The sequence below is a fragment of the Vombatus ursinus genome, unplaced genomic scaffold (genome assembly GCF_900497805.2).
Source record: "Vombatus ursinus unplaced genomic scaffold, bare-nosed wombat genome assembly UNPS02014935.1, whole genome shotgun sequence".
Taxonomy (NCBI): Eukaryota; Metazoa; Chordata; class Mammalia; order Diprotodontia; family Vombatidae; genus Vombatus; species Vombatus ursinus.
The window spans coordinates 4906930-4921330 of NW_020954713.1; positions in this window are offsets into that span (position 1 = coordinate 4906930).

Here is a 14401-nt window from a genome sequence, read left to right on the forward strand (position 1 = left end):
TTATAAGTCTATCAACGATGCTTTAGTGTCCCAGTTTTCCCACATCCCCACTAACAGTCAACATTTTTTCTTTTTTGTCACATTAGCCACTCTGATAGGTATGAGGTGGTACCTCAGAGTTGTTTTAATTTACATTTCTCTGATCAATAGTGATTTAGAGCATTTTTTAATATGACTATAGATAACTTTGATTTTTTTGTCTGAAAACTGCTTGTTCATATCCTTTGACCATTTATCAACTGGGGAATGACTTGTATTTTTATAAATTTGATTTGGTTCTCTATATGTTTGAGAAATGAGGCCTCTATCAGAGATACTTGTTGCAAACATTTTTCCCCAGTTTTCTATTTTCCTTATGATTTTGGTTGCATTGGTTTTGTTTGTGCAAAAAATTTTATATAATCAAAATTATCTATTTTACCTTTTGTAATGCTCTATATCTTCTTTGGTTCTAAATTCTTCCCTTATCTATAAATCTGACAGATAAACTATTCCATGCTCTCTTAATTTGCTTATAGTATCTCCCTTTAAGTATAAATCATATACTCATTTTGACCTTATCTTGGTATATGGTATGAGATGCTGGTCTATACATAGTTTCTGCCATACTGTTTCCAGTTTTCCCAGCAGTTTTTGTCAAACAGTGAGTCTTTGTTCCGAAAGTTTGGGTCTTTGGGTTCATCATATACAAGATTATTATGGTCATGTACCCTTCCAGTTCTAAATCTGCTAGAAGACTTGGGGCAAGATTACTTATCTTCTTATGGCTTTGAAGGGCCACTAGGAGCAGGAAGAGAGATTAGGCTTCTTCATTTGGTGCCATAGGGCACAATGAGGAACAATGGGTGAAAGTGTGCAAAGAGGCAGTTTTAGATTTCACTTTAGGAAAGATTTCCTAATAGTTAGAATTGTCCCAAAGTGCATTTGTCTCCCTGGGAGGTCTTCAAGGAGATATCTGGGGGAGTGACCACTTATCAGGTCTGTCAAAATAGGGACTCCTTTTGGGTTGGTCCTCTTGGCCACAAAGATCCCATCCAGCTCTGAGATTGTGTGATTTTGTTGTGGTAGACACAAGGGAGAAAGAGAGACAGAGAAGAGAGAGAGAGAGAGAGACAGAGAGAGAGAGAGAGAAGAAGAAGAGGAGGAGAAGGAGGAGGAGGAAGGAAAGAAAAAAGAGACAGGAGAGGAAAAGAGAGCATGCTGTGCTTACCTGGGTGCAGGGGCAGGATGTTAGTGAGAGACTCAGGGATAGCCCAGTGCCCCTCTTTTTCCCCTTTATTTCCCCACACAGACCCTCAGAATTACACATGGAGGGGGCTGATCTCCTTGTTCTCAAGCCCTTTCTCCCTCACAGTTAGGACTGAAATTCTTACTCTAATTAAATACCTGCCATTTCACCAGAAGCCAGCTGCACTTTGGGTAGAAGGTGTGTGTGGGTGAGGGAGGAAGAGGGGTCCTTAGAGATCATTAATCGAACACCATTAACAAAGAGAAGTGGGAAGGGAAACAAGTTGCCCAAAGTCACAGATTCAAATCCTGGCCTTGCCTGCTCTTTCCCCTACACCTTAGGCAGCTGTGTCCTTACCCCTGGACAACCTCTCATCTGCTCTGCCCCTCCCTAATGCTGAAGTTTCTGCCAAAATGGGCCCTGAGTCAGAAAAGTTTCCAAGAGCCAGAATTAGAACCAAGAGGGAGCTCAGAGATGATCCAATCCAAAGGGGGAAACTGAGGCAACAGTCACAGAGGGAGTGACAGAGCTAGATCTCAAACCCAGCTCCTCTGATTCCACATCCAGCAATCTTTTTTTTTTTTTTTTTTTTGTGAGGCAAAGGGAGTAAGAGACTTGCCCAGGGTCACACAGCTAGTTTGTATATGAGGCTGAATTTGAACTTGGGTCCTCCTGACTCCAGGGCCAGTGCTCTCTCCACTGCCCCCAGGGAAATCTAACACTTTCTTCTGCGTCTTGGGTAGAGTCTCCAAGTATTTGACCTTGTGGGTCTCAGGGGCCCCCTGATGGCTTATATATACAGGGCTGCTTGTGCAGCAATAGGGAAAGGAAGCCTCCAAGACTAAGAATCCGCTTCCATGTTTTAAGAGAGGTGTTCAGAGGCTGTCCAGTCTTTGCTAAAGACTCCCACATCTGCACCTCCAACTGCCTCCTGGGTGTTTCCAGCTGGATGTCCCAGAGGCATTTCAAATTTAGGATGTCCATAATGGAGCTGAGTATCCTCCCCATCCATGGAGCACTTAAAAGGTAGGAAAGGAAAGAAGCATTTATTTATAGCACCTACTGTGTGGCAAAGTGCTTTGTTGTTCAGTCTTGTCTGACTCTTCCAGACCCCTTATGAGATTTTCTTGGCAAGGATCCTGGAGTGGTTTGTTACTTCCTTCTCTAGCGGATTAAGGCAAAAGAGGTTAAATGACTCGCCCAGGGTCACACAGTTGGCGAGTGTCAGAGGCCAGACATGAAATCAGGTCTTCCAGACTTCAAGTCTAGTGCCTTCTGCACAGGGTCACTGAGCTGCCTTTCACGGCCAGGCTCCAGGCTATTACTGCAAGCTGATTACCCCTTATTACCCTAACTAATTCTACATTCCAGCCAAACCTCCCTGCTAGCTGTTCCTGGATCACAGCATTCTACCTCCAGCCTGATGCCTTTGCACAAACTTGTCCCTCATCTCCCCTCAGCCTCCGAGAACCCCTTTCAGCACAGAGTCCAAATGCTAGCTACTTCCAGAGGCCTTCTCCGATGTCCCACTTCTTAGTCTGTCAAGCATTTATTAAACACCTGCACTATACCAGCACTGTGTTAAGTGCCACAGAGACTAAATAAGGCAAAAATATGGTCTTGGTCCTGGAAGAGCCTACATTCCAATGGGGAGATAACATGAACAGCCTATGACAGACCCATTTTACAGATCAATGGATCAATCAGACAACCAACCTGCTTTGTGCTGGGAATACAAACAGAAAGAACAAAACAAAAATCCTTACTCTCAAGAAGTTTATCTTCTAGCCAGGGAGACAAAAAACATACATACAAATATATTTATATGTATATGAATATAGTATATGGGAGTATCATGCCAAACCCCACTCCCATTGCTGGTCTGGGTCCCTAGAGCTCAGCTAGGTACATTTCCCTTCAGGATCAGAAGAATAACCCAGAGGGGGCAGCTAGGTGTTGCAGTGGATAGAGCATTGGACCTGAAGTTAGGAGGACCTGAGTTCAAATCTAGCCTCAGATCCTCATTCGATGTGTAACCCCGGTAAAGTCACTTAACCTCAGTTTCCTCAACTGTAAAATGGGGATAACAACAGCATCCCCCTTTCAGGGATGTTGTGAGGATCAAATGAGATAATAATTGTAAAGCACTTAGAACAGTGCCTGGCACATAGTAGGTGCTATATATGCTTTTTCCCCTTCCCTAGTACTATTGCTTACAAGCACCTTCTTGTGTGCTTTCCCCATTTATGTATTTATAGGAGATATATGCGTAGAAGAAAGGTAATTTCAGAGGAAAGGCCCTGAGGGGATGTTTGGGGAGATTATTTGGAAAGGATTTTTAGAGAGAATGGGATCTGAGTGAAATCTTGGAGGAAGCCAGGGAAATTAGGAGGTGGAGGTGAGGGAGGAGAGTGTTCCAGGCATGGGAGTCAGCCAGTGGAAAGGGATAGAGTCAGGAGCAAGTGGCCCAGGGTCATTAGATCATAGAATTTGGGGAAGATGGTCCCTCCTAAGACATTTTATATTTATTTTGTATATATGCTGTATTTACTTATCTGTGAGCATTTTGTATGGAAGGTCCTTGAGCTCTGGGATTCTGTGATTGATTTCCTGAATGAATGAATGAACTAAGGAATGAGAAGACATTTATTAAGCCCTTTCTGTATACCAGGCACTATGCTATTCACACAGGATACTAATACCAGCAAGCAAGACAGTCCCTGCCCTCAAGGAGCTACAATCTAGTGGAAGATGAAGACAAATGCATAAAGGGGAAGTGACTGTGGTCTGGTCCCAGACAAGACAGAAGAAAGTGGCTGGGCCATGTCCAAGTTCCCTCGGGGGAAGGGGATTAGGAGAAGGAGATGAAGATGGTTGATTGATCACAGACTCCATTTCCAATTGAATTCAATGTAATTCAACAAGCATTTATTAATTTATTTTGTTTAATCATTTTTCAGTTGTGCTTGACTCTTCGTGACCCGTTTGAGGTTTTCTTGGCAAAGATACTGGAGTGGCTTGCCATTTCCTTCTCCAGCTCATTTTACAGATGAGGAAATAGAGGCAAACAGGGTTAAGTGACTTGCCTAGGTCACACATCTAGTAAGTGTCTGAGACTGGATTTTAACTCAGGTCTTCCTGATTCCAGGCTCAGTTCTCTATCCCCTTTGCTATGCAGCTGCCCATATTAATTTATTAAGTATATTTTAATCCCCACCCCTAGGCACTGTTTTAGGGATACGAATACAAAATGAGTAGCCCCTTGTCTTCAGGGAGTTTGTATTTCACTAGGTAGAAACTCAGATAAATGCAAAATACATCCAAAGCAAATATCAAGGAAGTTGGGGGTAGGGGAACATTTACTAATGGAGGGAGGGGTCAGCCTCCTCACAAATAATTATCCAGCATTAAATGCCTAGTAAAAGTCATTGTGGTAAGTGGAGGCTCAGGAGTCTGAACAATCTGGATTTAAATCCTGCCTTAGTAGGACTTCCTGGCCTGGTGACCCTGGGCAAGTCAATTAACTCTCTCAGAGCCCTAAGCAATTATCTAAGATCTTTTTCTGGGGAGGAGGTGTTCACTGGGAATTTCACAATGATGAAATTCAGGTGTAAGCAAAAAAAAAAAAAAGTTCTGGAACTGAGGCTGGAGATTTGGGGAAAAGGGTCCGGAATAAGTGGTAATAACCTTGTCTTCCTTTGGTTCTTCCCCAATCAAAGGCTGGGCCCCTGGCTGTTCTCAGCCCTCCAGCCCGATAATTCCCTATTTCCAGGAAAACTCCCCTTCCCTCTTTCTTCCTTCCTTCCCTGTCTTATTCCCCTCCAGGCTCTGGTCTGAGGCCAGGGCAGTGACCCTACTCCCCATCTTGGCTGCAGACTTAACACTTTGCCCTAAGTTTGGCATGATTCCCATAGCTGGCCCAACTGGTTGCTCTGAAATCATCAGCCTAACCCGAATCTGAGCCATCCTCCTCAGGGCCTGCACCTTGCCTTCTATTCCTGGGTGATTCAGCCTGAGACTGGCCTCCAGCTGATGAGGCTGCCTGGCTACTGTCACGAGGCCTGGTTGGGCATCCAAATGGCATGCAGAGGGGACTGGGTTGCTCAGGGCCCTCACCCCTTGGGAATGTCAAAGTTGCTTAGGCCCTGAGTCATGGCCAGCCACCAGTCCCTGGGGATGCCCCTCCTGGATTCTCAGCATCCTAGAAGAGTTGTTTGTCACTGTCATGGTTTAGGGGACCACCCTTGCAAAGCCCTTGACTCTGGGGCCAAAAGACATCTGAGACTGAGAAATTGCTCTTGGAGAAGGCTGCGTTCTCTGCCTGTTCCTTCTATTCCTTGGAAAAGAAACCAGCAATCCATGTTCCTGCTTGGAGCCTGTTCTCACCTCTTCTGTCCCTGTCCCTCCCCCTCTCAGCAGTACCACCTGAGCTCTGGTTACAGTCGTGCCGGGCCCCTATTCACCTCACCTGCTCAGAGAGCAGGAAATTAGAGATGAAAGCATGCAGTGCTTCAAGACAACTTTATCCTTTGACCCCTCCTTCCTCCCTTTTATTCTCTTATTATCACTGACTCTCCTTTTCCCACCCTCTCTCTGCCTCCCACGGCCTCCTCCCGATGCAGGTCCTGGTTCTTAGCTAGCTGTCTATTAATCTTGGCTACTAAGCACTTAGGTAATGATGAAATGAGGTCTCACCATCTCCCATGGTGTTTGTATCTTAATAGGGGGATTGACATCACCCAAAAGCCATAGAAGCAGGAGGCATTGTCTCATCTGGAGGGTGAGGTTGCTAATTTGTGATGTGAATAGCAGTGAAGTGGTCTTGGCTATGAGGGTGGTTTATGCCCTTTCCACTAGGTGTTTTCTGATTACCCTTCTCTCCTGGTTCCACTCCTCTGTCTCTCCAGGCTTCCTCCTCAATGTCAGTCTCCATGCCATGAAGATGCAGCTAACTTTGCTGAGCCCTTATCTCTGAATGGCAAATTCCCGACCTTTCATGCTCACTTCTATCCTGCCTCCACTCTTGAGGTGGTCCAGACTTATCCATCTTTCCCTCTCCCTCCCCAAGTTTCCCTTTATGTGATGATTCCCCCCCCATTAGAACATAAGCACCCTGAGGGTAGGATTGTCTTTTTTACTTGTATTTGTATTTTCTATTTCTATTGTATTTTCTATTTCTCCTTTCTCTCTCTCTTTCACTCTTCTTTCTCTCTCTTCTCTCTGTCTCTCCCTCTCTCCTCTGTCTCTGTCTCTTTCATTAGTAGTGTCCCCTCCCCAGCCAGTATTTCTTTTATATATTACCTATATTTACTTAACTATGAAAATGTCGCAGTAGAACATCATTTGCTATTTAGCACAGTGACTGGCTAGTACACATTTAATAAATGCTTACTGACCGACTGATCAGAATGTAAGTTTCTTGAGGAGGTCTAGGACCATTTCACTTTGGTCTCGCTGATTGACTGAGGACTGAAGCACAGTGGCCCTGGCAGGCTCTCTGACCCTCCCTGGGTGGTGCTATCCTGGGGTAACTCCTCCAGCCTAGACAGTTCTGTTCCCTCTCCCTTGTCCCTGGAAAATATTCAAATATTTCTCCTTCACATTTGCATAGCATACCTTATTTTTGTAGGTTGAGTAAAAATCACCATTGTGGGATTTTATCCTCCCCATAGTCCTTCTAGGTAGGTCATAAAAAGTCTTATGTCCATTTTAGAGATGAACAAACAGAGACCCAGAGGGGGACAGTAACTTACCCAACGTCATTGCGGAGACAGAATCCAATTCAAGGTCTCTGGATTCTTTTGTTATTTCCACTAGATTGCAAAGCCCATGTAAACATGAGGTATATGAGGTATATGGTGACACAGATAGCAGGACCAAAGGGGTCTGACATAAACCAAGGACGCCATGTCAGAGTCATAACTAGAAAACTTGGCTAGTTCAAGGAGAACTAGCCGCTCTGGTATGAGGGCTTGCCGAGCCCTTTCAGGGCTGGTCATCTACTTTTCTGTCCCCCTGTCCTCCAGCTCTCACCTGTGGCTCCAAAAAACTAGCATATGCGGTGGCCACACCTCAATAAATTGTCTTGGCAGATGGGCTAAACCAGGTTGAGGGGAACTGACAGGCCTCCAACCCATTGGTGAGTTGGGGGGAGGAGCTAACTACCCCAAGTATGTGAAGACTTCCCTGGCAATATAGGAGGATGTGAACAATTTGTTCCAATAGGCCTTGAAGGGGGTGGAGGCAGGTGCTGAGGAGCACTTAGAGCTTGGTCAGACATCAAAGATGCCAAGGTCATCCACGGCTTCCCCAGGCCATTGTCATGCCTAGATCTCCCTACCTCCTTATCTCTGCCTTCTGGCTTCCTTCAAGTCCCAGCTAAACTCCCTCCTTCTGCAGGAAGTCTTTCCCTCCTCCTCCTTAATGCTACTGCCTTTTCTCTGTTGATCTTCCATTTATCATCTCTATATCTTCTCTGCACATAGCTATTTTTTTTTTTTGGTGAGGCAATTGGGGTTAAGTGACTTGCCCAGGGTCACACAGCTAGTAAGTGTCGAAGCGTCTGATGTCAGATTTGAACTCAGGTCTTCCTGACTCCAAGGCTGGAGCTCTAACCTCTGCACCACCTAGCTGTCCCTTACATATAGCTATTTGAGTGTTTTCTCCTCCATTAGACTCCGAGCTCCTTGAAAGCAGGGTTTGTCTTTTGCCTTTATTTATATCCCTATTACTTAGTACAGTGCCCGGCACATGGTAGGCACTTAATAAATGCTTGTTGACTGACTCACTGACAGGGCGTGGGTCCTTTGGGGTAGGGGCACTATCGTGGAAATTGATCTGATCCAAACCAGAGTAGTTGCCTGAATGTTGCTCAAACTAGCTTAGTAATAATCTACTCTGGTGACACAGATAGCAGGACCAAAGGGGTCTGACATAAACCAAGGACGCCATGTCAGAGTCATAACTAGAAAACTTGACTATTGGGACAAATGTTATGAAAGTACCCTCAACTCAACTTATTTTATTTTTTTAAAAGTTATTTACTTAGCCATAAAAGGAGAAAGTTATTCAACAAAGTTAAGCTTTGAGGACAATTCAATTCAACTTCTGAAAAATTCAGTTGAAATTTTGGAGAACAGTGACTCTGCCCTGAAACATTGCAGGTGGCTGGGCCAGGGCTGTACCAAGGTTGTGGTCCCTGGGGAGGAGAAGCTGGCTAACTGGTAGCTTGTTATTTGAATTATTCTTGCTAATGATATGAGTTATTCTTGCTAATTAGATGCTAAGCTTACTTAGTTGTTTCTATGCTATAGAAGAACTACAAGTGCTGTTGATATGGTCTGTACCCTTTAAATTTTAGTGCCCTGGGGCAAAACCCAGTTCACCTGCCCTAGTTCCAGCTCTGTTCCCTGTATAGACCCCACCCTAACAGGCCTGGCCAGTAATGACCTGAGAGCTAAGATGGATGTATCTAGCTTTGAAAGACTTGAGTCCCACTTCTTTTGTTGGCCAATTTATTTAAACTTAATTTCTTTCTACCTTCTGGCAGGCCTATTTAGTCTTCTCTAAGGGGACACTTGGGTAGGAGAAGCTGAAATGTTGAAGTTGGCAGGATAGGGTTGAGAAAAGAACCATTTCTCCCTCCATCACTGGTTTGGGGTCAGTGTTTTCTTATTAGGTAGGAAAAGCCCACCACCCTCCCCCCAGTGCAAAGTCTGAGTCTGATGGTTAGGGTTCACTGCTAACTGCTGGGTTTCTGGGGGGCACCCATCCAGTCCTATGGATAAAGAAGAGTTGAATATGTTTAATAGGAATGTATATGTATAGCCTATATCCGTCTTGGGGAGGGAGGTGGGGAAGGAGGGGGAGAAAAATTTAAAACTCAAAAGCTTATGGAAATGATTGTTGATAAGTTAAAATAAATTAATAAGATAAAGAAGAATGGGGTATTCTCTGGCCAATCCCTAATTAGCTATTTAAATCACTCTTCAAGGAGACTACCGTTCTCAGCCCTATGCCTTCAGGGCTGACTGTTCTCGTGTTTTCATCTCCACCAGACTTGGACTCTGACACTTGATAGATGACACCTGATAACAGGTATAGGGTCATCTTGACCTGTGGGGGAAGAGTACAGAGGAGGAGGGGGGAGGAAAAAAAACCCTAGGAAGATTCTTATTGGATCCCAGTTGCTGGGAGCTCAGGGGGTGACAGAAGAGTGATGGTTTGATTACTAGACCCTACTTCCTAGGAAAACAGGCTGGGAGTGTGCCCAGACTCAGCTGTGGGCATCCTGCCTGGGGCCTTGAAGGTCAGATGGCATATTTGCCTCAGATCTCAGATTTCACTGGGAGCTGCTTCTGATGTCAGGTGAAGGGAGCCTGTTGAGGTTATTGGGAGGTCAGAAATTCACAGGGGGCTGATTGGTCAGAGTTTGGGAGCCTGGGAGGGATTAGTCATGGATAGGGCACCCTATCACTGCCCAAGGATGTCTAGAGGATGAGTGTAGGAGATGCCACCTGGGGAGAAGGAGATATTCCTGAACCAATTGAAGGGGACTGACTAAGTGTTCCTTTCAAGCAAACGCCATTCCTCTGAAATGGCCCTGCGGAGTGCACTCAGATGTGTCATCCCATAAATATGGTATCTCTGACTAAGCCTCTCTCAGCCCATCACTGTCCATCTCTTTCCTCCCAGTTTCCTGGAGTCCATAGTGCCTGCCTCCAGTCTCCCTCTTTCTAAGCCAGTTACCGAAGTGATACTCCTCAAGTCTGACCTTTACTCCCTTGCTCAAGAAGCTGCTGTGGCTCCCTATTACCTCTAGGAAAACTATAAACTCCTCTGTTTGTTATTTAAATCCTTCTGTTTATACTCTCAGTTTTCTAGCCAAAACAGCCCATTACCTGTTCCTTGTACAGGACATCTTACTTCCCACCTCTTTTGGAGTTTCTACCTCTATTCATGGCTCAGCTAAATGAAGGCCTTTGCTAATCCCTCTAGGTGTTGTTCTCCTCACCACTCTAGTCCCTCAATGCCCTCAATTACTTTGTGTATGTATGTATGTGCATACATTATTGTAGATTACATATGTAATGTACATATATTACATATGCTATATATAATATATACATTACTTTGTGTATATATATATATTTTTAAATGATTTTTGTTCATATGTTGTTAATCTGTGAATGTAAGCTCCCTGAGGGCAGGCACTGATTTTCATTTTTGTCTTTCTATCCTCAGGACGCTGCTGGCACATAGTAGGCACTTAATAAATTTTCATAGGATCATAGATTTAGAGCTAGAAGAGAACTCAGAGAACATTGAGTTCAAATGCCCTCATTTTACAGATAATGACACTGAATCCTAGTGAGGTTAAGTGACTTGCCCAAGGTCATACAGCTAGAAAGTTTTTGAGGTAGGATTCAAACCCACATCTTCTGATGACATCATCCCCTGTACCACAGTAGTTGTTGAATGGAATGGAATTGAATTATCCTGGCCGCAGAGGTTTTAGGACCAATAAGTCCGAGAAGGCCTCCCTAAGCCCTTCAATCCCCTCTGATTCCCGAGTCGTTGTAAGGTGAACATAGCACCTTTTGGACCAGATATGATAGTTCCTACTCACAGGAGATTTTGTGGTTTATTCAGTCATTCTTCAGTAAACATTTAATGAGCAACTCCAAGATGCAAGGATTGGCTATACAACCCTGCCCTCAGTGAGCTTGCATTCTAGCAAGGCAGATTTCTGAATGAAAGTCATAAAATTGCAAAGCCAGAAAGGGAACTGAGTGGTCAACTAGTCCAACCTGGAGATGTGGAGGAGGAGGTCAATCAAAAGAAAGACAGTGCTGAGAGAGAACAGGCTTAATTCCTTATAGATGGTTTGTAGCTTTGACTTATCCTTAAAGCTAAGGCTAGAGGCAGTGTGCAACAGTGGTTAAAAGTGTCAGAGACCTGGGTCTGAATCTTCCCTCAACTATTTACCAACTGTGTGACCTTGGGCAAGTCACTTACTGTCTGTGGATCTCATTTTCTACATCTTTAAAATGAGAGGTTTGGGGGCAGCTAGGTGGCACAGTGGATAAAGCACTGGCTGTAGAGTCAGGAGGACCTGAGTTCAAATCCGTCCTTAGACACTTACTAGCTATGTGACCCTGGGCAAGTCACTTAACCCCATTTGCCTCAAAAGAAAAAATTAAATCAGAGGTTTGGGTTACATGGCCTCTGGGGTTGTTTCCAGCTCCTAATCTCTGATCTATGATTCATGGGACTTGGGTTCCATTTCTGGTTCTGGATCTGACTCTTATCAGCTGTATGAGCTTGAGCAAGTCTCTTAGACTCTTTGGGCCTTACTTTCCTCATCTGTAAAGTAACACACTTGGACTTTATCATGGAATCATAGGACACCCCTCTCAGCTTTAGGTCTAGGATTCTATAATTTCATCTGCTCACAAACTTTACCCTTTCCAGATGTTACTGTAGACCAGGGCTTCTCAAACTTTTCCCACTAGAGACCCCTTTTTCTGTTTAGGGCAGCATTTATTGGCGTTGTGTGGCCTGAGGGCATGTGCAGTGCAAAGCACATGCTTTGTTTTCAGAACCAAGGCTGCAGTGGAGTCTGTGGTGCAACACGGGCAAGTGAAATGGGGTCTAGAGGTTCCATCAGAAGGCCAGAGGGGTACAAGCCACACAAAAGATTAAGAATCTCTAATCTAAAGATGGACAGCCCTTCCTCATTGTCTTGGTTGGGTGTTAGTGGCTGGGCAGGTGGAAAGAGAAGGTCTCGCAGAGTGTCCGGCCCAGTCCCAAGGGGGAGGACCTTGGCTCCTGCCCAGGCCAGAGAAAATGGGTTTTCCCCTTCTCTGTACTCCTTTGTGTTCAGATGAAGACCAGGTGCGGGCTCTGTGATAAAGATGAGTGTCAAGAGCAGAGAGAGAGCCAAGACTGAGGAGTTGCATATTAACCAAGCAGACAGAGGAGGCTCCAGGGGGAGCCTGACACACACAGCCAGACAAGATCATCTCCCCTCATCCCTCGCCCCTAACCCCCCTAAAAGGAGCAGAGAAGGGCTGTGGTATTCCTGGACTCGGGTCCTGGTTGGTTTTCGGAGTTTCTTCGCTCCCCTTCTTTGCCTATGCCTTCACTACTGAGAACTCAGAAACAGCCCACAGCATATTAAAAGCCTGCAGGCTCAGAGCTAGTCCGTTGCTTCAGTGTCCATACTCTTAGGGTGGTCCTGATTTCCCCTAGCTAGCCTGGCTAAGGGGAGGAACTTATGGAAGGTAACCAGAAACCTTGGTGGCACTGAGTGCCTCTCCTGAGGCCCCCGCCCCCGCCCCCCCAACCCCCACAATGAATTGAGCAACAGACATTTATTATTGAACTCCTACTATGTGCTAGATACTCTACCAGATGTTGGGGAATACAAAGGAAAATGAGAGAGACTCTGGCCCCAACACACAGCCCGGGTGGGCTGGACTGGGCCAGGTGTCATCTCCCAGAAGCCTTCAGTTGCCTGGATTCTCAGTAGGCCCTTTGTTTGATCCTCACCCGGAAACTCCACATACCTGGAATCTTGGATTCTATATTCCTCGTCCTCCTCCCGGGAAGCAGCTCTTAGAATTGGTTTGCTTTGAAAGTTGCTTAAATATTTGGTAGCAAGGCAGCTCAGTGGATAGAGCGAGGGACCTGGGTCAGCAAGCCCTGAATTCAAATCCACCCTCAGATACTACTAGCTGTGTGACCCCTGGGCAAGCCACTTAACCCCTGTGTGCTTCATCTTCCTCATCTGTAAAATGGGGATAAGAATTGCCCTACCTACCCACCTTACAAGTTTATGAGAGCCCTTGGAAAGCCTTTAAATGCTACAGAAATGTGAGATATTGTTTTTAACAATAATATTGAGAAATAGTATGTCACGTGATCATTGAGCTGGAAGGAGCCTTTTATGTCTTCTAGCCCTATCCCCTAATTTTACAGTTAGAGAAGCAGAGGCCCAGAGAGTTGAAGTGATTTGCCCAGAGATAGCTGACCTCAGTTAGAAAGTCTGGAGTGTCTGACCCATACTAGCTATGTGACCCTGGACAGGTCCCACTTTTCAACACCCCAGGCAACTCTTTAACACTATAAATTGCCAGGGGCCACTAAGTGGCACAGTGGAGAGAGCTCCAGCCTTGGAGTCAAAAGGATCTGAGTTCAAATCCTGCCCCAGACACTTGTTACTTACTAGCTGTGTGACCCTGGGCAAGTCACTGAACCCCTATTGCCTCACCAAAAAGCAACAAAAATGAAATAAAATAAGGCTATAAATTGTCCATCTGCATCAGTATAGGGAATGCTTTCACAAGGAGATCCGGAACCAGTGAAATAATAGGCCCAGTACAAAAAAGGAAAAGAAAAAACAATAATAAGGGAGCACAAAATCAGCGAAAGAGTGAGATACATTGAAGGAAGTAAAGATGTTTAGCTTAAAGAAAAGAAGCCTTAGGTGGGAATGAGATGGCTGTTGTAGGGTACTTAACAGTCTGTCTTTTGGAAGGGGGATACACTTGTTCTGATTAATAATAATAATATTTATCAGAATTTATATAACTCTTTATGTTTTGCAAAATACAATATATTTGCTCATTTGATCCTCACAACAACCTTGGGATATAGGTGCTGTTATTATCCCCATTTTACAGATGATGAAACTGAGGCAGACAGAAGTTAAGCGATTGGCCCAGTGTCACATAGCTAGTAAGTGTCTCAGGAATTTGAACTCAGGCCTTGCCTGACTCTAAGTCCAGTACTCTATTCAAGATACCAAGAGTGAGGAGCAGTGACTGGATATAGCCAATTTTCTTCTGGACATCAAAAAAACTTGTTAATAATTAGAAATGTCCCAAGGTGGAATAGTCTGCCTCAGATGGAGTGAAAAAATCTCCTTCATTAAAGGCCTTCAAGCAGAGACCAGATAACTCATTGTCAGTTCTAGTTTTCAAGATTTTTTTTTTTTAAGGCAATTGGGGTTAAGTGACTTGCCCAGGGTCACACAGCTAGTAAGTGTCAAGTGTTTGGTCTGAGGTCGGATTTGAACTCAGGTCCTCCTGACTTCAGGGCCGGTGCTCTATCCACTGCGTCACCTGGCTGCCCCTCGAGATGTTTTTTCCTCAGTGAGGTTTTTTACCT